The 21822-nt window shown below is 48.0% G+C and overlaps 1 protein-coding gene across 1 annotated transcript in view; it reads right to left on the reverse strand.

Moving 5' to 3' along the window:
• Positions 1-21822, reverse strand: part of LOC135901820 (carcinine transporter-like) — a 99810-nt gene that overhangs the window by 25659 nt on the left and 52329 nt on the right. The gene's annotated exons all lie outside the window — the stretch shown is intronic.

Here is a 21822-nt window from a genome sequence, read left to right on the forward strand (position 1 = left end):
CTCAAACATCTTTTAGACAGAATCAAAACCAAAGAGGACCAGGTTCTTACGCTGAACAGGATCATGCACGCGGAACTCAAAATTACCATGGAAAATGAGCTCATTGACCGTCTCGCCGACAAGTGCCTCCCGCTGGTCAAAAATGCTAGAGGCACGACCGCCGAAGCATATCGTGGCAAAGCCAACCAGAGCTAGATCGGGACTTCTCAACCGAAGAGATACGCACGGCGCTTCAGAACCTAAACAGCAGGTCAGCGCCGGGGCCGGACGGCGTAACTAACAAGGCACTTAGAAACCTCAACGAAACCTTGATCGAAACCTTCACAGAGGAAATCGACAAAATCTGGACGAACGGAGCACTACCCGAAGATTTGAAAACGGCCCTCATCGTGCTCATCCCAAAGCCTGGCCAGGCGTCCAAAATCAATAACCTCAGACCTATCTCGCTGACGTCTTACGTCGGCAAGGTAGCCGAGCACGCGGTCCTAAACAGGCTCTCGAAGCATCTCGAAGAAAAAGATATCTAACCCGCAGCAATGATCGGCTTTAGACCCGGGCTATCTACCCTAGACGCCATGAAGCTCCTCAAGCATTATATTCACGGAGACACGAGAGACGCGAAATTAATCCTAGGGCTAGACGTCGAAAAGGCATTCGATAATTTATCACATGACTACATACTCGACACGATCTCCAACCTCGACCTCGGCACGAGACTGTACGCTTATACAAAATTGCTCCTGAGCGACATAACGGCCACCCTCCGTCTAGGGGAAATCAAGTCCTGGAAATACAAACTCAGCGACAAGGGCACACCGCAAGGTTTTATCATCTCTCCTACGCTTTTTAACCTTGCGCTAGCCGGACTAGGCAAGAATCTGGATCAAATCGAGAACGTCAAGTACATAACATACGCAGATGACGTAACGCTCTGGGTCCCCGGAGATAGCCTGGGATCAAATGAAAGCGCTGTGCAGCAAGCGATCGACGCGATCGAGGAATACCTCGCTCCCACCGACCTGCGATGTTCGCCTGCGAAGTCGGAGCTTCTCGTCTACAAACCATCGAGAAGCTGTCCCAAGCTAAAGAACGAAATCAGACACACACTCCATTACTCTCAGAAGAAAAGACGGAGGAACCATTCCACACGTCAGCAAAATCAGTGTCCTTGGGGTGCTCATTGAGAGGAGCGGCTCGAACGCCGCGACAGTGGAGAAGATCGTGATAAAGTCGAATAATGCCTTGAATCTCATACGACGCGTAGCAAGCAGAAAACACGGCCGTAAGGAAGAAGATCTCCTCAAGCTAACATACACCTTTGCGCTATGTCACTTCACCTCCGAGGCGGCCATGCAAAGATGGAAGGTAGCGGAGAAGGACAAACTCAATGTACAACTGAGGAACCTAGTCAAACTAGCTCTGTGAATGCCCAAGAACACCGAGACAGAGCTCCTGCTGCAACTGGGGGTTCTTCAAGCACACTTGAAGAAATCGCCGAAGCTCAAGAACGGGCTCAATGGACAAGACTCTTTGGAACCAAACCAGGTAGAGAAATCCTAGCCAAACTAGGTCATGACACCACAGTAATGGAGAATCTATATAAAAGTGTTCCGACGGACACACGCAACTCCTACACGGTTCGCCCACTGCCGCGCGACATGAACCTCGCGCACCATCAACCCAGAAGGCTGGCACGCGGATCGTTCATCCCGCGCGAAATACTTGGTAAGATCTTAGCCTGTTTCGTAGACGCGGCACAGTACCCGACCAGGAAGGCCTTCGTTGCCACCACGACCAATAAGCAAGGTCAAGTCACAAACGCTATCCCAGTCAAGACCCACAAGTCCGAGATAGCAGAACAGGTCGCCATCGCACTCGCGCTCACAGACCCGACCACCACCCACGTCCACAGCGATTCACGCTCGGCCGTCAAAGCCTTTCAGAAAGGAGCAGTTGCAAGCCAAGCACTACAAATAATCAATAGATCCGCACCGCTGCAGCATCACACCATCTGCTGGTTCCCGGCACACCTCGGAGATATCGAGGACGCCCCTCGCAATCTCGATGAGATGGCTCACAGGAGCGCGCGAGACCTAACCCTCCGCGACGCCACCTATTCTGGTAGTGACCATCCCAGCGAGAATCCGGACCCTCCCTCCACATATAACGAGATAACAAAGCACCTTTATCTGGACCGCAGAATATAGAGCACACCTCACAATAAGCTTACCAGGCCTCAAGCCCTCACGTTCAGAATGCTTCAAACAAACACGTACCTCACGCAGAACAGACATCACTACATGCCTGACCTATACAAAACACAATATTGCGAAAATTGCCATAGCACACTAGACGTACATCACTTGCTCTGGCCGTGTGGTCGGGCCCACGCAAACAAGGATTAAGTCTCCGCCAGGCTACAAGAAGCATTACGCAGCACGGGCCTGGCGGAGCAGCTCTGGGCCGTCCAGCGAGCCCACTATGGGGCCAGGGAGTGTACAACTCCCGGTACCCACGGGGGAGTAGCCCGCTCTATGGGACCTTGCGTCCTGTAGCTCGCAGGACCTTTCATTAAAGTTATTAAATCCATCCACCCATGTAGTGAAGCGGGACTCCTCTTTCGCGCTTCCCCAAGAATACTCGGCGTGATCTAGCGCCGGCACCGCGAAGGTTGTGCGTGACCCCTAAAATGTACGGCGCCTGAGAAATGCGCCATGTAGCAACCGGGGTACCCGATGGCGTTACTTGCTGGGCATGCTCCGCCATGCAGTGGCACTGCCGCGAAGACCGCGCGTGGCAGCCGAGGCGACAAGCTTGCCGCGCCGGTTGTTGCGAGCGCAGATAATTCTTCCCTCACCGTCTACTCAATGGCACATACTCGGTAACCCAAGCTGGCGAGAGGTTCTTTAAAGACCGGCACATACCTGGAGCGTTCATGGAGCAGCTCACTAAAGCGTTGGCATGAAAGGCGTCCATTGAAAAACGGCCTATACCCAGTGCATTTGCGGGGTTGCCTACTGAAACGTTGGGCTGCTGCCCTTGACGAACCCGTGCGACGTGGTTTCGATATAGGCCAGCATTGGAGACATTTAAAGGTTTCGTTTCTGTCATTTTAGAGCGACACACGCCTACTGGCACGTGCCGCCTGTCGTGCAAAAGGAGCAGATAGAGTTTAAGAGTATGTAATGAGAGCACAGGTTTTGGTTTTTTCGTGCGGAGGAATCAAACGGCCCACTGAGCGCAAAAGCCGCCGTATGTCGTCTGCACAAGAGAAAAACACCACATAAGTTTCTGTTGGCTGCGATGCCGCGTCACGAGCGTCCCTGGACAGACCAGACCTGGCGTAGGGAACACATACTGCAGCAACAGCGTCCCAAGTGTTGCCTTAGGGGAGAGGGCTTCGCCGCGACGCAAGTCACCCTCGCTCTCGCCAGATCAAAACGCGCCAAGCCATAGCTAGCAGGCCTGAGCACTCTGCTTTATGAAGTCATGCTACGCTGGCCGAAAGTTCTATTGCCAAGCCCACTGTCACGACAGCGGAGATGCCAAATGACCCCAACTTACTCAGGAGTGTTCCCAATAAATTATGGGCCAGTCCGGCAAGGTAGCATGACGTGACAGATAGAAGTGCACTGGCTTTATGCTATGTATCCAAGCGTCTTAACGTGCTCGCGAGGAGTTCCTACCTCGCAGGACCGCTCAGCGGCGTTCGATTGGATATTCACGACTTCGCATTTACAATCCATGTGAAGGGCTTGGGTGCTCTTGGCTTTTAATTCGTAAGCATTCTTTGGCGTGCTCTTTAGCCCTGTCGCCACGATGTGCACACTATGTGCTCACTATGTGCACACTGGGGGCCTGACTCACTATATATTGAGGCGTGACTCTCTGGGCATACTGTATATGACGTGGGTTTCATATCGCCAAGCACCGGAGAAATTTTATAGTAGTTTTTTTTTGTCATCGAAGAGACTGTCCATACCCACTGACTCAAAAACTCAGTGACTCGATTTCGAGCAAGATTCGTTAATTGAAGAGCGGCATGTACACAGTAGTACATACCGAGTGACTCAAGTTGGCGTCAAAGACGTTCACTGAAGAGCGGTACATATCCTGTGCCACATAGCCAATGACTCAAGTTGGTGTCACAGATGTTCCTTGAAGAGCGGAACATGCCCTGCATGGCGCATTGAGTGAGTCATGCTTGCCTAGCAGTTTGTTTTGAACATGGTTCTTTCAGGACATGAAGGCCGATGCTGCAACCATTAGACCGTGCAAACTTGGCTAGGTCTGTAGCGAGTTTTATCATCGCGACGGAAACTGAAAACAGTGCACAGGTTGTGATCACTAGGCAAGTAAAGCTGCATGTTTCATTGCGACTGCTTTCATCAGGCATTTAATGGCTGTACATCAGGTCGTTGCCAGAAAGTTATATCACTGACGAGAACAAGGTATGCGACTACTTGTCTGGATTATGGTTCATGATAAAGTTTCAGCTATGCCTCATTGTGTAATAAATAATGCCCTTTCGTATAACTATAAGCATGGTACTCAAGCAAGAGAGACAGACAGACAAAGAACTTTATTGAGATCCTGAGGGACAAGCCGGCAGAGACCCGCCGGGGTCCCCGACTCGCTGCTCGCTGCTCCCATGTCGTAATAGGTAGGCAAGCCTCTCCGCTCTTTCACGGGCCCTCTGGACGGCCGCGGACTGGATGCTGAGTTCGGTACTTGAGGTGGCCTCGTCCCAGTCCTGTTCGCTGGTGAGTGTCGTATCCCATAATGCAGGACACTGCCAGAGCATATGAGTACCCACGCAAGAATTGAAGTTTTGATGCTCGAAACTGCTGGTGCCTGTGATGTTTCGTCAGAACTTGTATCATGCATTTTCTACAACAAAAACCTCTACTAACCCCGCACTCACCGTTACGCTAACATTCACTGAATATTTCTGTAAACCTGTGTAACAATCAATGACTGCTTCCTTGCTCTCTTATGTGTGGTTTTTGTGTGAGGATTACAATTTTGTATTGACGGTTCCTAACGCCTGCATAATTCTCGCTCAGAATAATGTGAAGGAAGGAAGGAAATCAACTTTATTCAGGTCCTGCAGGCCACGAGAGCTTTGGGCTCTCATGGAGTGGGCGTCTCCCACGACGGTACCGGGAGGTTGAGTTTCCTGGCGGCGTCGTGGACCTGCTGGACGGCCCAGAGTTGGAGAGCGAGTTCTTCACTCCGGATTGCCTCTTCAAACTTGTGCTTGTCCTGGTCGTAGTTTACGTGAGCTTGCGAGCACGGCCAGAGTAAATGATATACGTTAAGGGATGTATCGCAATTGGTGCAATGGGACTTGTCGTAGAGCTCAGGCATGTAATGGTGTAATCTGTTTTGAGTGGGGTATGTGTCTGTTTGTGGCATTCTGAGTGTAACCCCTTGAGCTCGAGTGAGCGTGCGGTGTGGCGTGCTATACTGTCTGCGTTGTAGGTAGTAGTGTTTAGTGATTTCATGGTATGTAGTGGGCGCGTCCTTATTCTCCGAGTGGTTGGGTGAAGCCGCGCGGTCTGTAAGCGCGCGCGCAGCCTCGTGTGCCGCCTCGTTAAGGTTGGGGACGTCGCCGATCTTTGGTCCTAAGTGTGCCGGGAACCAGTATATGAAGTGGTTCTTAATATCTTTCTTTGAAACAATCCAGAGTGCCTGTGCGCAGACCGTGCCCTTTTGGAATGCTCTGATAGCGGCTATTGAGTCGCTGTAGATATAGGAAAGATTGTCGTCAGTGAGCGCAACAGCGATCGCAACCTGTTCGGCCTGTTCAGGCTTCTTTGCAATTACCGTGGCTGCATATCTTGTGGATCCACGGCCGTCCACAACCGCCACTGAGAATAATGTGAAGCCAGTACAAATATGAGGTAACGAAATCAGTGCAAAGTAAATAATTTTTTATTTGCAGAAAAACCTTGTGTACACTTAAGTTTTTACCTCTCTGATGAATACATATTGTTGCAGAAAGAAAGCAGGCCTATGAGTGTAAAATAATGTATATTTACGACTGAGGTATATGGATGATGTATTTCGCTTGCTGTCCAGCAGGCCGAGGATGCCGCTAGAGCTCAAGGGCTTCTGGCCGCCATCTAGGCGGGGTTGGCCCCCCCACGAATCTGCCGGCTATATCAATAAAAGTTATTTCTCTCTCTGAGGTATATGGCGTTCAGGCAACTACCAGACTTCGTCTTCCTGTAGTCCAATTCATCTTCTTCCTTGAATTCACCGTAATATTATTCTGTTTTATTCTAAGATCGATACAAATCGACGCGGCATAAAAACACACAAACACTCAATGAGCATTCTTTTCATACCGATTGCTTTAAGAATTCCTTCTTTCCTTTAGCGATAAGAGAGTGGAATAAACTTAGTGAATCCATTAGTAACAGCTCCTCACTAGATACATTTGCTAATTCAGTGGAAGAACACCTCCTTGCCTTACAGCTCTGACACATAGCCAGGTTTGTTACCGATCTTCATAGCCTAACACTTTAATCTATGAGTGTGCCTTTTGTATGATGCATCATACGCATGACTGCATCCTGTTTGTCATGTTCATTAGGTATTGTATATCACATGTGCTTTCAGGTGTCTTTTTCTTCTTTTTTCTTGTTTGGTTTCTTGTTTTCTCAGATTCTTCCTTGTTATAGTATATTGTGCCTAAATATTGCATTTGTGATGAACTACTTATTTCTTTTGTTTAGTGAAACCAAAGCCTTTGCAATAACACACTTATGATTATATAATCTATTTATATTCCTTGTTCGCAAACACTACCCTATGTACTTGCCCTTCCTGTTATAATCCCATGAGGGATTGACAGTATGTGAAAATAAATAAATAAATAAATAATTCGATAATGATAATGACTGTCTTTATAGGTTGTGAGCTAGCGTATCGAGGAGGGCGATAAATTTTCCTTGTCGGAACGTTCGCTTGAGTCAAATCCATTGTTCAACCACTGCTGATCACTTCATTGTATAGGCACCTTTCTTATTGCTGGCAGGTACCCGCAGTGATTTTCTTACTGCGACGTAGTAAGCTATAGACGAAATTCCCCGCATGCTCTAAAAGATGTTTCGCATGCATACCCTTATAGTTTTGCAGCTCTAGTACAAAGAACAAGCACACAACACCTGAATGACGTCGCCAAGGGCGACACAGCCGCGAACGCCCTGGCGGAACATCATGAACTAAATGGAGTCACTTTCAATGTAGGGTCAGCATTACAGCATATTATCAAGCGTACGGTGTTTTGCTTTCTGCCGGTGGTCATTTTTTCACCGGCTAACTGTTCTTACCAAGTCACCACTCGGCGCAAAGCGCTCCTACTTCACCGAAATTTTGTGAATATTGTCACCGAATGTAAGGGAAAAAAAAGGGTTTTTGTGAAATTAGATACACGCGCGACGCGAGTAGTGTTGCACATTATCGTACGTACGCGAGTACAAGCGACTACGCTGGAAAGTATCATGAGTAGTGTGGAAATATCGTACGGCGCTTTACCTATGGTACCATATTTAAACCAGTGACTACTGATCTTGCTGCAGGAATTGTGCTTTGAAGGTTGTTTGTTTTATTGGAAACAAGATCTGCCCGTCAATAAGGAGTCCGATGCTTAATTCACATTTTAGTCAATGTTGGCTTCTTCAGAGTCACTGCAACGTGACAGTATGAATGCAAATAATGTGAATCATTTTAAACACATGGCTCTGAGGTCTTCGATCGTGCGCCGCACATTGCATTAAATGGTTTCTGGCCTTTAAAAAATAAATGTCAATTCTTACGTGTGATAGCGACGACCTCATTATGAGGCACGCCGCAGCAGGGAACCACGGATTTGTTTTTGACCAACTGTTTTTCATTAACGTGCCCCTAAATCTAACTAAATGAGCGTTGCTCCCTTTCCTTCTATGAAAAGATGGTTGCCGTGGCAGTGTCAAGCCTGCGACCTCTTGCTCGGCAAGAAAACGCCGTTGTCACTTTTCTACCTCTCCGGGCAGTTTTCTGGCTTTGTTTGAGTGGAAATAATGGGGACCATGAGGAGGATTCACGGTTAGCGATTTTTATGTAGTTGCGTTATGGAGATTAGAGGCTGAAGTGCATAGGATATGTTGAGCTGCAAGGGATTTGTGTTGGGATCACGTGGCATGAAATACATTTATTTGATAACTTAGACGCGTTAAAAAGAGGACCACATAACGTATGTGCTCTTACATTTACACACAGTTCAAACTATCAGACAGCCTCTGCCATGACGTTGACCATGAATGTGGTAGCCTGAGCAGTGGTACGACCATGGAGTGGGCAGAAGTATTGCAAGCTTTATTCCAGGCCTGTTAGTTATTAATAGTCCCGGAGAACTTTTCTAGAGCGCAGCTCTTAGGCGCTCGTCCTGCGGCGAGTGTCTGCGTGCCTCGGCGTCGTAGCCCGGCCTAATCGAGCCAACGAGCACCACGAAAGATAAAATCAAAATCGGAGCACAGCACGTGATGAAAGACGCGAGGAGGAAAGCGGAGACGAGGGCGCAGCAGAACCGCGAGCTGGAAAGCGGAGGAGGGCATTGCGAAAGCAAGCGAAGAAAAGCGTAGTGTGGCGACAGTGGCTACGAGATGGCGCCAGAGTAGCGCACGTAGGTCTGTCGGCGTCGGCTCTCCAGAGTGACGGTGCAGTCGCACCGCACTTCGCATCATTTGCAACGCGCCGCATGAGAAAAGTTGTCCGCGCCAGCCAATGAATCGGCAAATGAAAACACGTATAGAGCTGCGCTCAAATTTCGCAGTATCGTAATCGTCGATGAATTTTTTATTGACGAAGGTACGCATTTTAAAATTTTTTGAGCAATTGATTTGTGACATCTGCTGTGAAGGAATTTTCATTCTGCAAAACCTCTTCCATTATTATGCAGCACGACAGCAACACACAAAAACACAGTCCCTAGTTACGCTAAATACTCCAGATACTGGAACCCTGCTTACTCTTCGCAGGCATCCGTTTGCAGCATCGATACAGCTGGGCAGAAGTTTCCCCGTTGCTCAATCTGAGCGAATGCAACATCCGGTGTGAAGACTGTCGTTACACCGTGTGCCTGTACAGCCTGAAAAGCAAAATTAGGAGAATCCTAGCGATAGCGCTGGTTGGCGGTCGGTGACACCTCCGTCACTGTTACAGTCGGCACTAAATTTTCACCAACATGGGTATCTGAAAAAATATAATGTCTATGTAGCCTAGTATTCCGATTTTCAGCCTGTGGCAGCTTATGCGGACAACATTCTGTGTGATGGCTTCACTGACTAGGGTTGCAAAATGATCGGAATTTCAATGCTCTTTAGCTCCCATTCATAACTTTGTAAACATTTGTCGTAGACTGTAGATTCGTTTACACGTATGCACGTGTTTACATGTTTACGATATTGAGCACCAGGCAAAGATGGTTCGTACGGACGACGTGGCTCAGACATTATATAACGACGCGATACCACATCAAGCATTTCATAGCAGCGCGAACAATTCCCGAACGAGAACAAGTTGAAGCAATGCAGAAAAAGTTTAAAGCAACAATAGGGTTGTGCAAGTAAATGGGGGCTTATGAAGCGATCCTATTTTGTTATGTGTGCAGTGCGACTGTATTCCTATCTATTTTCTAACGCAAATGTCTGCATCTGAATTTGTATATGTATATGTATATGTATGTATGTATGTATGTATTTATGTATGTATGTATGTATGTATGTATGTATGTATGTATGTATGTATGTATGTATGTATGTATGTATTTATGTATGTATGTATGTATGTATGTATGTATGTATGTATGTATGTATGTATGTATGTATGTATGTATGTATGTATGTATGTATGCATGCATGTATGTATGTATGTATGTATGTATGTATGTATGTATGTATGTATGTATGTATGTATGTATGTATGTATGTATGTATGTATGTATGTATGTAAACAGGGCCAGTTTTCTGTTCAGCGTTTTTGTTCTATGTCACGTACCTGCGCCAGGCAAATTTGGTGTAAAAAAATTTTCGTTGCTGTCGAAGGAGGGGCCTGCGGCCTCCGTGAAGGTACTCAGCGTTACAGATCTTATGCGGCTGCGCCGATTACGTTGTCGAGGAGAAAATAGGGCTAGAATTGAAAAACCGACGGATTTCTAGAGCCTGGACAAGGGCTGGAGAGTCTTTCAGCATGTCAAAATATACCGCTTTCAGAAAGGGAACGTTCAGGCACGCCTACACAAACGTGGCCTGTGTTTGTAATTTGTAATGAGCCTATGGTCGTCCCTTTCTCCGCCTACGAGCTCTATTTCTCGGTAGTAGATGGTCTCTTCCGCAGTACCTATCACCTGTCAGAACTCACACGTGCGAAACTCGCGTTACTACACATGAAAACGCACTTACTGCAAGCTGCAGCGTGCCGATGGCCCCTAGCCTTAAAATCACGACCACTTACTTCTTTTCCTTAAGAACCATTGTCTGCTGTGAAAATGGCAAAACAATAAATTCAATAAAAATGGCTAACTTGAACATCATCCTGACGAAATATGAGTATGCTAAAGGATACTATATACAAGGTGGCATCAAAAAGGTTCGAGACTGAGTCTGTTCCGAAGAAACTTTTTATTTATCTGCACTGAAACATTGTCACCTTTGAAGTAGTTACCTTGCGCAGCAATGAAGCGATTCCAGCGTTCCTGGTGGCACTTCATGGTGATAGTTCTTCAGCTGAACGCGGCTTTATCACATTGCGAAACAAGGACGAAGAAACCTGTGAGGATTGTAGCTACACTAATTCAAAGTGAGCACAACGCCATTAAACAGTAATAAATAATTTTACAGTGAAAGCTGTTATGAGCTCAATTCTCTCAAGCTCAATTTCTTTTATATGCACTGATATACTAAAGCCCCTCCCCTCTATAAAGCTTCTTGTAAGCCCTGAGGGTAATAGTAAATAAATAAGTAAATAAATAAATAAATAAATAAATAAATAAATAAAAGGGGTTTTCGTTGGCGATGTTGTCCGCCCCCACCGCTGGTGTCTGTCGCAGCTATCACCAGGCTCTTACACACTATGGGGGATTGGCCAGGAAATTGTTGGATTGTCGTGAAGAAGAAAAAGAAGAAGAATATGTAGAGAAAATGTTAGAATGAACAACATGTATGGCATACCTGATTGAAAAAAGCAGGCTAGGTGACGGTTTGTAGCCACCCACTTCAATGTGGATGACAAATTAATCAAAATAATAATAATTGTCATCATTACCATCATCGCATACTGCCCCTTCGCACGCGATTTCAGATGCGCGCCTCGTAGCGTCAATACGTGCTCAGTTTGCATTGCAGTTGCATAATAATACAGCAGGTGGCACACCTTGTAGAAGATGCACAGATAGCGGTACGAGGTAGTTTGTCTTTCCTATCAAGTATGTGGCTTCTACCCACTATGGCGGATTGGCCAAGAAATCGATGGATTGTTTTCAAGATGAAAAAGAAGATTAAGGATATGTATACAAAAATGCTAGAATGAAGAAAAAAACATGTTTAGCAAACCTGCGGGGGGTACTGTGTAAGAGTCCATTTAGTGGACTGTCAATTTCGGCCATTGCTGGTTAGCTAGGGCCGCTCCTCTCCTCTCGTACAGCTGCATACAATCACCAACGGCCGAAATGGCTAGGTGGCCTCTTCGAGAACACTCCCCCCCCCCCCCCCTTGATTAGATCAAGCAGGCTACGTGGCTGTTTGTCACCATCCTGTTTTAAAGGGGAAGCCAACAAATCATCATCATCAGCGTCAACAGCATCGAATCCTGCCAATTGTCACGTGATGTGGCATAGGCACCGTGTCGCGTAGATACGTGAAAACTTTGCATTGCAGTTGTGTTATATTCTACCAGCGGCCGTATTCTGACACGATCCACTTCGGCGATAGTTCGCCGTAAAATGTGCGCTGATTGGATGGTTTAGCAAAATCACATTTTGCTAAAGCAACTGATCAGCGCACACCTCACGGCGCACTATCACCGAGGCGATAGTATCGCCGAAGTGGATCGTTTGAGAATAAGGCCCCAGGCCCCAATAAGGCCCGAACTCGTTTCGTCACAACGGCGATGGGGCTGGAGGATCAGTCGGCAGAGTCAGCTCAAAGCCCGCTTCATCGAACGCATCCTAGCTGAAGTGACGGAGAGTGGGGGATGCGTGTCTTGTTCCCCGGTCGTAACTGGGTGGCAATCTTGCAATGCAACTCGCCATTCTTAACAGCGCCTCCATGGCCCGAAAAATCTCGACTGTCTAGCGCTGACAACCGCTAGGCAGGAAGAGAACGGCTGGTGGTCAGGGGGGGATTGATGTCTTGGCTCGCAGCGACCACTTGTGTGTTGGTGTCACCGCCCCAAAACATCCAACAAGGACAGGCAACTGCAAGATGAACCCCACAACACGGCTCTGCGCCGAGATGACGTGCATGGGCTCTCACTTTAGACCCGCTCATCTTCATCATCATCAGCCTGGTTGCCCCCACTGCAGGGCAAAGGCCTCTCCCATGCTTCTCCAACAACCCCGGTCATGTACTAATTGTGGCCATGCCGTGCCTGCAAACTTCTTAATCTCATCCGCCCACCTAACTTTCTGCCGCCCCCTGCTACGCTTCCCTTCCCTTGGGATCCAGTCCGTAACCCTTAATGACCATCGGTTATCTTCCCTCCTCATTACATGTCCTGCCCATGCCCATTTCTTTTTCTTGATTTTTGGAAGCCTAGCGGCAGACCCGCTAGGCTTCCAAAAAAAAAACATAAGTGCAGAAACAAAAAAATGCTGCATTTCGCTATGCCAATTTCTGAAGCAAATTCCTGCTGACAAATTCAGCAATCATGGAGGGAATCCTGCTAAATGGGAGGGGATCTTCTTCGCTGAATAAAATTAACACTAGTAAACCTAAAATTTAGGCGGGACCCTCAGACGCAGAATTCAAATGAGCCTGCTCAAACCATCCGCATTGCTATGCAACTTTCCCTTCTTATATCTAACGCAGAAGTTGTACTCTTGGAGAGTGAGGCTCTATCGGAGCAAGCGACCATTCTTGTGTCACATTTGATTGAGCCACGTCAGAGGACAGTGGGCGGTCTCGAAGATGAACTTCGCTCCGTACAAGTAACACGACAACTTCTGGGCGGCCCATATTAAACAAGCACATTCCTTCTCTGAAGCGCCGTAGGCTTCCTCCCTTACATTTAGTTTACGGCTGGCATAGAGGATAGGATGCTCCTCGTTATCGTCGCCGACCTGACTAAGTACCACGCCCATACCTCTGTCGCTTGCGTCGCCTTGAACTATGAATTCCTTTGTGTAGTCTGGCGCGCGAAACACAGGACGAGAAACCAATAGCGTTTTCAAACTTTCGAAAGCGTTCTCTTTGTCCTTATCCCAGTGTACGTTACTCGGTGCTCCCTTTCGGAGGGCATCTGTTAATGGATTTGTCAATTGCGAGTAATTCCGAATGTACCGTTGATAGTACCCCACAAGTCCCAAAAATGAACGAAGGTCCGTTTTCGTGCGCGGCTGAGAAAATTCTCCAATCGTAGCTATTTTCAGCTCAGCCGGCCGTCTCATGCCCTGACCGACAACATGGCCCCGATAAGTAACCTGCGAACAACCAAACCTACACTTTTCCGCTTTCATCGTTAAGCCGGCTTCCCTCAACCATGAGAACACCTGTTTGAGGTGCGATACGTGTTGTTCCCAGCTGTCCGAAAAAAATGGCCACATCATCAAGATAAGGCAAAGCGAACTCCTGCAAGTCTTTTAGGACAATATCCATTAATTTAGAGCAGCTAAACGGCGCGTTCTTCAGCCCGAAGCTGAGTGCGAGAGGGCGAAAAGTGCCTACAGGTGAGATGAATGCGGCATAGCGGCTGGCACTTTCTGAAAGGGGAACTTGCCAGTACCCCCGCACGAGATCTATAGTTGAAATGTATTTAGCAGCGCTAACTCTTTCAATTCGTTCCTCAATGTTGGGTATCGGGTACAGCTGATCCCTAGTGATGGCATTTAACTTGCTGTAGTCAACACACGGACGAGGGTCCTTGTTAGGGGTTTCCACGAGTATTAGCGGTGACGTGTAGTCACTCTCAGCCGGCTCAATAAGTCCCAACTCTAGCATGCGCTGTATCTCTGCCTCCATAATCTCTCTCTGTCTTGGAGACACCCTGTAAGCCTTTGATCTTACTGGTTCGGTTGATGTCAGCTCAATTTCATGCGTTATCAGTTCGGTTCTACCCGGCCGATCGCTGAATCTGTAGAGATATTCCCCTAACACCTCTTTTAGCTCATCTAGCTGCTCGGGTCTTAGAGCGTGCGAGCTTACCGAGTGTTCTACTACTTCTTCTAGGCCAATTTCAGAGTTGGAGGTCGCCCTATACTCCTTAAACTTGGTACTAGTGCCATCTGGCTCTTTGATGATATAGTTAACGACTCCACTCCGCTCTACATACGGCTTCATGAAATTACAGTGATATATCCTCACTTCCTTCCTGCGACCGGGCATTCTCAAAGCATAGTTAGTATCTGAAAGTTTGTGCAACACTTTAACGGGCCCGTCCCAGTGAACTTCAAGCTTGTTCTTTCTTGAAGGTTTGAGGATCATTACCAGGTCTCCGGCGTTAAACGTACGAAGCCTCGCATTCTTGTCGTAATAGAATTTGGCGTTCTTTTGAGCTACTCCCATGTTTTTTCCGACTAGCTCTTGGGTTGCACTTAGCCGTTCCAGTAAATTTAGCAGGTATTCAACCACTGTTGGGCTCTCCCCTCTTTCCTCCCACATCTCTCTTAACATTCTCAGTGGAGAACGGAGTGTCCTCCCATACACTAGTTCTGCTGGTGAGAACCCTGTCGCTTCATGGGGAACCGTTCGCAAAGCAAACAAAGTTGCCGGCAGACAGTTCTCCCAGTCCTCCTTAGGCTCGTAACAGAGCGCACGCAAAACTCACTTAAGCACCAAATGCCACCTCTCTACACTGTTGGACTGAGGGTGATAGACAGAACTGTGTATTAACTTTACCCCGCACTTCTGCAAGAATGTGGAAGTCAGTGCGCTCGTGAATACTGACCCTTGATCTGCCTGAATGTAGGGTAGGATGTCGTCCAAATTTTTATGTTCAACGTCCACGTACATTCAGAGCATGTCTTCAATTGTTTTGTTTAGGCGCTGTGTTAATGCATTGGTTTGTGAATGGTAGGCGGTTGACTACCGATGAGCCGTTCCACTTAGCAGCAACGACGGTTGGTGCGCGGCCGTGCCGCAACACGACATGCCCAACAAAAAAGCGCGCCACCTCGGCTGCTGTGCTTCTCTGGATTGCCTTTGTTTCAGCGTAACATCTGAGATAGTCGGTTTGCGACGATAACAAAGCAATTGTCTGCAGTACAGCTAGGAAGTGGACCCAAAATATCCATTCTTATTTGATCAAATGGTCTTTGAGGAAGCTGGACGGGCTGTAGGAGGCTGGCTGCGAGTGCGAACGTGATGTTTCACGACGGTGGTATGCCTCGGCCAGCAGTCCCTTTGCTGCACTCTGGCCAACGTTCTCGTGTAGCCTAAGGGACCAGTACTCACCTAGTTGTGACAGGCTTGAAGTACTTCCGTGCGAAGAGCTGCAGGAATGACGAGCAGATAGGGGGACCCGGTCGAAGAAAAGTTTCTTTTGCGAAGGACTTTGGCTCGCAAACAAAATGACAACAGTCCTCTTGCGAAAATTCTAGGGGGTTTCGCAGATCTGTCCTCTAAGTAAGTGATGAGTTCAAGCAACTCAGGGTCGTCCCGTTGCGGTTGCGTGATGGCGGATGTGTCCAGAACACAAGGAAATGCTAAGTCTTCTTCAGGTGAAGCAGGTGACTCTATCGGCGATCGAGACAGGTAGTCAGCATTCGTATGCCGTTTCCCCGACTTCTACTTGTCATGTCAAACTCTTGCAGCCTTAGGCTCCAACGCGCCAGTCGTCGAGAAGGATCATGAAGGTTTGTCAACCAGCAAAGTGAATGATGATCGCTGATAAGTATGAAGTGGCGGTCATACAAATATGGGCGAAATTTCACAACCGGCCACACCACGGTGAGGCATTCTTTCTCAGTTGTGGAGTAATTAGCCTCTGTGTGCGAGAGTGTTCTCACAAAGGACAGCTCCCAAGCCGACTTTGCTGGCATCAGTGTGTAGCAATGTATGAGCGGTCTCAACAAAGTGAGCAAGCACTGGAGGTACCTGGAGACGTTGCCGCAAGTCTCTGAATGCACCTTGCTTTTCGTCGCCCCATACAAAAGCAACGTTGTCTCTCGTGAGGCGAGTTAAGGGCGACGCAATGCCAGCGAAGTCCGCAATAAACCGCAGGTAATAGGCACAGAGCCCGAGGAAGCGCCTGACAGCCTTTTTATGGGATGGTACGGAAAACTATGCGACGGCGGCATTTTTTTTCAGAATCCGGGCGGACACCTGCGTGGCTGACGATGTGACCAAGAAACAGTACTTCCGCAAAGCCAAAGTGGCTCTTCTCCGGTTTCAAGGTAAGGACGGCGGACAGGATCGACTGCAGAACCGCTTCAAGCCCTTCGAGGTGTTCTTGAAATGTTGCGGAGAACACGATGACGTCGTCCAGGTATACTAAGCAGGTTTTCCACTTCAGGCCTGAAAGCGCAGTGTCCATGAGGCGTTGGAACGTAGCAGGGGCAGAGCATAAGCCGGAAGGCAAGAGCTCAAGAGGAAGCTTTAGCTGGAGTGCTCCTATCTAAATACATGCAAAAGAAGAAATCGCTATTCTCGGCAACTACTGCACCAAATTTGACGTGGTTTGTTGCATTTAAAAGAAACACTTAAAAGCTAAGCACTGTTTGTTTTGAATTTCCGATTTAGATTGTTAATTTGTTATTAAAAATTGGCGAAAATGGATCATTTTAAGAAAACGCAACTATCAAGTTTACAACTCTGTAACTCAGCAACGCAAAGCGATATCACAATTATGTTAATTGCATTTAATAGTACACCTAAAGCGGCCAAAATTGATATGTTACTCGTGAATCTCAAAAAGTTTAGTAATACGGAAATACAGCTTTTGCCGAACCCTTGTTCACAACGTAACAAATTCACGTAAGCTATAAATTGACAAACAGAATTTTACCACTTTAAATGATCTAATGGATGCCTTTACAGAACCGCGAGATATGTTCTTGAAGCAGAGCTATTTGTAAGCTTGATGCCTCTATTGTTTTTCGTACTTTCAAATTTTTGAAAGTCGTTTCAACAAATTTGAAGCCCTAAATAGAAATTCTGCTTCCAGCAGTCACTAGAATTTAGCTTTCTCTCTCAAATGCAACAAACTTCATTAAAATCGGTACTAGGGTTATCTCAGAAAAACGTTTTTGCGTTTTACATGTATTTGAATAGGCAACGTCGGAGTTGGGCCCGAGCTAAAGCTTCCTCTTAAATTCGTATAGGCCGTCTGGTGTCACAGAAGCAGTTTTTTACGGTCTCTCGGGTCTACCTCAATTTGCCAATATCCGCTTTTTAAATCCATTGAAAAGAAGTAACCAGCGAGTCGAAGCCTGTTGAGTGAATCGTCTCTACGGGGAACGGGTACATGTCTTTCTTTGTCACCTGATTTTGTTTTCGGTACTATACGCAGAAACGCAATCTCCCTTCTTTTTTCTTGACTAAAGCTATCGGAGATGCCCAGGGACTATTGATGGTTGGATGACGTCGTCTTCAAGCATTTTTGTCACTTGTTGCATGGCTTCACATTCTCTGTGATGTTGCGTTTGTAGGCGATCCCACCGTTAGCACCCAGTTTTGTTGCATTTGTAGGCGATCCCACCGCTAGCAACTAGTTTCTTGCATACTCCAGGGTAGCGTACCGTACTGCTGCCGAGAAATAGCGGCGCCTGCCTATCGAAGCTCGACCGACATTACTTATTGGATAGCGTGGCGTTGTCAGCGGGCTGCAGGCATCCGGTAGACCATGGCGACCGAGCAAGGGCGAGACGATTTGCTAGTGCGAAACTTGCACTGTTTATTCAAAGGTAGTTGAAAGGAAATAAGAAGAGCATGAAGTATGAAGTATCTCAAAAGTATATTTCGGAGCCCCTTAAATAGGCTCTCTACAAGTGTGGGCGGGATCTTGCTTCCGTCGGTGACACGGGACAGGCACAGAGAGAGGGCCCCTCCTCCTGCATTACCGAGCACGGGAAGAAGTCGATCCTCTTTTCGACGAATCCTGGGAGAAGGTCGGGTGAATGACCTCTTCGGCGCCGTAGGGTCCGGCCAATTAGAAGGTAAGGGAATGACGTACCGCCCGTGGTGTCCGACCAAGTAGAAGGTAGGGGGGTGACGTACCGCCCGTGGTGTCCGACCAAATAGAAGGTAAGGGGATGACGTTCCGCCCGTGGTGTCCGACCAAGTAGAAGGTAGGGGGATGACGTATCGCCCGCCGTGTCCGGCCTAGCAGAAGGTAGGGGGATGACGTATCGACCGTGGCGTCCGGCCATACCTAACAGCATCTCCGGCGGGAGAGGAAGATCCCGACGTGTAGGGGCCAGCAGCCGCTGTACGAGGGATCGGCGTTTCGGTATCAGAATTCCCCGTAGAGATCACGAACCCTTAGTTCGTAGCAGGTAGATTCCTGGGAGTGGTCATTCGTCCTCGTGGTCCTGTTGTGACTTTTCTCCCTGGTCCGGTCCGGTGAAATTGGTCTTGCAAGCAGGTCTCCGTCTCCTGCGTGGGCAAGCAACCACCCCAGAACAGTGCCGGACCCACAACCACAAAGCAGCGAGCACAAGGCCACTCTCCTCCAAGACACACCCGGCTTAAAAAAAAAGAAAACGCACTACACCTTTCCCATTCCCTACGCGCGTTCTCCCCCCTTCAACACTAAAACCAGCCGTTTCTTGAAAGCGTTAGGACGTGGTCATTAAAATCAGCTAGCAATCGGCTTCACTTCGAAAAAACATGAATGTACGAAAAAAAAAATGCCACGGAAACCCGGATGAGCATGAGGCTTTCGATACTCTAGGGGCAACGACTTAAACCGTCGGCATCGCCGTTAAGCTTACCCTTCTTGTAGCGATATAACAAGCTAGCTTCCACACCGCCCAAACTACACGAACCGAAAGTTTCCAACCTATCGCAGTGGCGTACATATCGCACGTGTTGGTGCCACTGAACAGTTTGGCCATCTTCACAAGTACTTAGCCACAAGCGCGGTAGCCTTGTCGTCACTACTCAGAACGCGTACTTGCGTCGTAGGCAAACTTTTCAGTGCGCCTACTCACGTTTCTTCTTTTAGTCACTACAGGACACGTAGCTTAAACGAGCAACTAAACTTGCGTAACTTACACACTCTGCAGAACCCTTAAAAATTGCGTCTGCTAATAACTCGTTCTACGCACGCTCACTAAAGAAGTAAGAATACGGCTGCCCTCAACACACACGAGCAACCCAGTCATAATTCTGCTTCCTTCCGTCCACACAGGACAGAGGCTAACGGAACTAAGGACGCTTCTCAGTGTAAATCATGCACTCACTGAAAACCTAGGCGGTTAACCTCAGAAAATAAAAACGCATAAAAACAAGAAGGTTAACTAAAACACACACGCGTTACCATAGGCCTCTCAACGATAACCTTGACACTCAGGTTACTTACACACAAAAAAATCTACTTATTAATGAACAGCTCGCGATACTGCATGTTTTAAAAAAAACCGCGTCTTTCAAATCTCGAGCTTCTCTAACAAAACACAAACAGAGCTCATACCTTACATATTGAAAGAAACTCTACTCTCAAATCGCGAAATTTTTCAAATGTTCAAAAATAAAACAAAACACTTCCTTTCTACGGAAGCTCCCTTGGTCTCCCGTTTCAAACGTTTTTGACTGACTCATACTTTGAGCCGTACTCGAGGGGGTCGCGTACCGAGAGCTACTCTGGCTACGGAGAAACAACAAAAGGGCTGACTCACTAACAGCTCCCCCGAGACGTTAGAGTCCCCTGCCAATTTGCGTCCTGGCGCCCCGCTTTCAGCATGACCTCGATTGACCGCGTCGCTACTCCCCACCTGGTCTCGTCTTGCCACCTTGCGCTTCCTTGTACTGCACGCTGAGCTTCGAAACGAACGACGGAACGACGAGGAATTTAACTACCCCGTGCCCTTTGTCCGCGTCCGTGCAGAACATGCTTCTCGGTCCCCGTTTGACCGGTGGCTCGAACGTGTTTGATGCGTCAACATTGTCCGTGACGACCGCACCTTTCTTTTCGCTGCGCCCTGCCTTTTCGCGCCTGTTGCCGTCTTTGGCTTCGCTACTTTAGCCATCGCATTCCGATCCTTACGGCGCTTCTTTCTGCGGCGCTTTCTCTTTGAATTCTCCTTCATGTCGCCTTCTGGCTTCGCTACTTTTTAACCACCGTATTCCGATCCTTATGGCACTTCTTTCTGCGGCGCTGTCTCTTTGAATTCTCCTTCATATCGCCTTCTGGCTTCGCTAATTTAGCCACCGCATTCCGATCCTTACGGTGCTTCTTTCTGCGGCACTTTCTCTTTGAATTCTCCTTCCTGTCGCCTTCTGGCGCCTCGTGCTGGCCGTTACACATCTCATCGGCCCGGATCGGTCTCTTGGCCGCACAGTCTAAGTGATTATCATTTAAATCGACTCTATCTTGGCCTCGACTGGCGGACAGCTCAACCGACTCTGGCACAATACAGCAGGCTTTACTCGAGTTAAGCAACTCGCACTCTTGCGAACTGCCCTCTACTGCATTGCCCAGCTCACGCTGTGCATCGACACACAGCCCGTCGGTCTCGAGCGCTGCCTCACGTGCACAGTCCGAATCATTCTTAATTAAATCATCCATCTCTAGGCTACCTAGACTGGCGGAGAGCCGCACCGATCCCTGAACAATGCAGTTGTCCTCTCGTGAACTACGGAGCTCGCCATCCCGAGAACTACTCCCAACTGCATCGTCCAGCTGGCACCTCACTTAGGCACGCAGATCTGACTCGACATGGGTGCTCGCGTCTGTCAAGTCCCCAGTAATCTGTACCTCGCTAACGACCTCGCTACCATGAGATGCAACGCACACGCGCGGTAACTGCGCCAGTTAGTTCGCAGCTGGCCTAGCTGTCTCTACAGTCCTCTGTAGTTCTTTGGCCAATTCTTTGGCCAAGCTCAACAATTCCGGCTTCTTTATTGCCTTCAAGTTCATGGCTGCCCTTAGTGCTGCTAAACCTTCACTCTATACAACCTTGACGTACTCAAACTTCCGTCAACGGTTTAAAGAAAAATCACTGCTATGTACTCTCCAAAAAATACGTAAAAGCCATGTGATATCTCAGTGAAGAAAAGCCGTGCACTCACCATATGCAGTCATGATCCAGACACCTTCCTTCCGAACGTTCTTGCCAGGCCGAAGAGGCTACGATCTCGTAGTTGTCGTCCAAGTTGGGGTCTCCAGGATTCCGTATCCCACCGCTACGACCAGTTTGTTGCGTTTGTAGGCGATCCCACCGTTAGCAACCAGTTTGTTGCATTTGTAGGCGACCCCACCGCTAGCAACCAGTTTGTTGCGTACTCCAGGGTAGCGTACCGTACTGCTGCCGAGAAGTAGCAGCGCCTGCCTATCGAAGCTCGACCGACCTTAGTTATTGGGTAGCGTGGCGTTGTCGGCGGGCTGCAGGCATCCGGTAGACCATGGCGACCGAGCAAGGGCGAGACGATTTGTTTTTGCGAAACTTGCACTGTTTATTCA

Source organism: Dermacentor albipictus, chromosome 2, assembly GCF_038994185.2.
Source record: "Dermacentor albipictus isolate Rhodes 1998 colony chromosome 2, USDA_Dalb.pri_finalv2, whole genome shotgun sequence".
Classification (NCBI taxonomy): domain Eukaryota; kingdom Metazoa; phylum Arthropoda; class Arachnida; order Ixodida; family Ixodidae; genus Dermacentor; species Dermacentor albipictus.